Source organism: Etheostoma spectabile, chromosome 15, assembly GCF_008692095.1.
Source record: "Etheostoma spectabile isolate EspeVRDwgs_2016 chromosome 15, UIUC_Espe_1.0, whole genome shotgun sequence".
NCBI lineage: Eukaryota > Metazoa > Chordata > Actinopteri > Perciformes > Percidae > Etheostoma > Etheostoma spectabile.
The window spans coordinates 26,223,599-26,227,381 of NC_045747.1; positions in this window are offsets into that span (position 1 = coordinate 26,223,599).

Here is a 3,783-nt window from a genome sequence, read left to right on the forward strand (position 1 = left end):
AGACAGGAAACACGACAAGTTTTTACTTGCTGCAAGGAGAGCTGTTGAGTGTCACCTCCGACAATCTCCAGACCAACTGTAATGTAGGACATACACACATAAAATACAGAGGTGAGTAGATTCAATCAGTTCAATCAAGAGGGCTTAGACACTCACACAATCGGACTTGAGTAAATAAGGACGCCTGCTGTTAATAATAATAATAATAATACATTTTATTTAAAGACGCCTTTCTAGGCACTCAAGGTACGCCGCACAGGGAATTCATAAATTAAGAACAGCAAAACAAATACTATACAACAGCTAAACAATACTATACAACACAAACAATACTATACACAACAAAACCAATACTATACAACAGCAAACAAATACTATCCACAGCAACAAATACTATACAGCAAACAAATACTATACAAAAGCAAACAAATACTATACAAAGCAAAACAATACTATCAACAGAAAAGGCGGAGCAACAGACATTTACATGGAATAGGCAGTTTATAACAGATGTGTTTTTAATTGTGATTTGAAAGGGGGATGATCAATGTTTCTGAGTTGGGGGTAGTGAGTTCCAGAGACGGGGAGCAGAGCGGCTAAATGCTCTGCCCCCCATGGTGGTGAGACGGGCGGGGGGGGACAGACAGGTTTATGGAGGAGAGGATCTGAGGGAGCGGGAGGGATGGAACGCTGGAGGAGATCAGACAATATGGGGGGGCGAGGTTGTGTATGGCCTTGATTGCTAGTAGAAGGATTTGAATTTGATACGGAACTGGACCGGGAGCCGTGGAGCTGTTGGAGGACAGGAGTGATTGGTGGATGGAGGGGGTTCGAGTTATGATGCGGGCAGGTGATCTGGACCAATTGAGTTGTGAGGGGATTTGTGAGCGAACCGAAGAGGAGAGAGTTGCAAAAATCGAACGGGAAGTGACGAGACTGTGGACAGAATTGCAGCAGTGTGGGGGGTAAGGGGAGGGCCACGATTGATGTTACGTAGGTGGAAGTAGGCAGACCGGTAATGTTATTGATATGGGGTTGAAACAGGGCTGCCAACTCTCACGCATTGGCCGTGAGACACACGCATTTACTGGTTTCACACGCTCACACCACACCCCCGATTTCTCACGCTGAAGTGTCAACCTGGTCGGTCAAATTTCTAAAAGATGAGTTTATCTATAGATCTACCTGTTGAGCCACTCGTGATCGACTAGTTGTGCTTTCAGAGACTGTGTGTGTGTGTGTGGGGGGGGGGGGTTCAAGAGCGCTCCCTGTCTGTGGAAGTTTCGAATTGTCGCAAACTGAAAACATTTTTTTCACGAGCCATCCCAGGTGCATTTCCCCGGCTTCAGGTATGAGCTCTGAGTATTACAGACCCGTCCGTCGCTTCGTGTCCACTCTCTCTGTGACAATAGAGGTGAGCAGCGCGGCTGGTGGACCCGCTCTGCTGTGGGGGAGCAGTGACGCGTTGCATCCGTGTAGTCCTCCGATAACGCGCAACGTACAGCCTCCTCTAAACTCTGTCAGAGACCAGAGACCCAGATGGTCCTCTGTGTCTGTCAGACGGTCTGAATGAGATCCACCATATCAGCGGAGCAATAACATGCACAGCAGACTATATTACAACTCTCCAAATCTCGGACAACAGAGATGGGAGGAGTTATATTTTGAATGTGCATAAAGTTGTAAACATGAGCAGAAATCTGATGAAACACATCTGAGCTATAGCCTACTATATATACTATACTATACGATACTGCAACGTTGGGCCACTATTGTGCTTCTCTAACCTCTGCATCTCTAAATGTAACTGTAAATAATTCATTTAATGTTTTATAAAATGAACAAATAGTCTTTATTTTCCCAAAAAAGTAAATCCAGCAAGGGGGGCACAGAGGATGAGGGCCAAACATTACTGAGCCTTGGCACAAAGGTTAAAGGATTAGAATTTATGCAAAACAGGTTCTCATTCTTTAGAATTTCAATGGTCTTAGTTGATCCCTCAACATTAATTTAACTTTGGGTCCCTGGTCCCTACACCAGGGACCCTGGACCTGTTCCCCCAGACCAATCTTCTCACTGTTGCTGACATATGCTCTGTCTCTTCATGTGGTTCATTATGTGTGGCACATTGTCTGGGTCAGTTCTTATATCATGAGAAGTTAGTAATGCTAAAAGCCCTAATACCTGTTATACTACAACAACCACAAAGGCTCTTGACCCTACAGTTTTGCACATATCATGCAAGACTTGATTTCTCAATTTTTTTGCACAAAACTCTCCAGAAAGTGCCATTTAATGGTTTATTTTTCAAAATTTTTTCCTGGGGGGGCATACCCCCAGACCCCCCTAGGGAGAGCCCCATCCCCCACATATAACAAATCCCAATTTAAACCCTGAAGTATAATGATGCTGAAAGAGCCAAAGAAATTGCTTTGTACGTGGCAAAATATGGGTTGGCCCCCCCAAATCTCACTCCAAGGTTTTGGGAAAAGTTGGCAGCCCTGTTGAAAGGATAATGTGCTGTCAAGGATGACACCCAGACTCTTAACCTTGGGGGAGGGTGAGACGGAGCAGTTGTCAATTGTGAGAGAAAAACCGTCTGTTTTGGAAAGAGTGGCTTTGGTGCCATGAGGAGAACCTCGGTTTTATTACTGTTTAATTTGAGGAAGTTTTGGTGAGCCAGATTTTTATTTCAGAGATGCAATCCGTAAGGGAGGTGGGCGGAGAGTGGACGAGGGTTTGGTGGAGAGGTAGAGCTGGGTGTCATCGCGTAACAGTGGAAGTGAATGTTAAATTTGCGGAAGATATTGCCGAGGGAGCAGTAAATGATGAAGATAGGGGCCCCAAAACAGAGCCCTGGGGCACACCTAATGACGGAGGAGGGAATGGATTCACAGGACTGAGTTGAATGAACTGTGTGCGACCAGAGAGGTAAGAGGTGAACCAGTCAACGGAGTGTGGTGATGCCAATGGAAGATATTGAGGAGGGTGGTTGTGACAGATGGTGTCAAATGCTGCACTCAGTCAGGAGGATGAGGAGGGTGAGGAGTCCAGAATCAGCTGCTGAGAGGTCGTTGGTGATTTTGATGGTGCGTTTCAGTGCTAGGGAGGGGGCGGAAACCGGACTGGAACTGATCATACAGGTTATTGTGGGATAGGTGAGAATGGAGTTGAGAGGCAACTGTTTTTTCAAGAATTTTGGAGAGGAGGGAAGATTGGAATAGAACGGAAGTTGTTGAAGTTGGATGTGTCGGCACCAGGTTTTTTCAAAATAGGGGTGATGGCAGCAGTTTTGAAGGATGTAGGGACGGTTCCAGGTAAGGAGGAGTGGATGATAGCAGATGATGGGGGCAAGGGAGGGAAGACAGGCTTTAACAAGTTGGGTGGAGGGGATCAAGTTTACAAGTAGATGCTTGAATTCCGGGTGAGCTCTGTGATTTCTGAAATAGTGGGAGACGGAAGGAGGAGAATGAGTGTGTGGATGAATGAAGGTTATCTGAGATGCTGAGGTGAGGGTTGTCCAAGATGCTGGTGATGTTCTGATTTTTTCTGTGAAAAAGGACATTACCGATTTGCAGAAGGAGGTATGTACAAATGGGAGGGAGAGAGTCCAGGGGTTGGTGACATTGTAAAGTAAGAGAACAGTGACTTGGAGTTTCCTTTGTTGGCCGTGATTATTGTGGAGTAGTAGTGGATTTGGTGCTGGCAATAGAGTCCTTGTAACAAGGATGTGGCTGTTGTACATTTCTTTGTGAATAGTGAGACCAGTTTTTCTATGGAGAC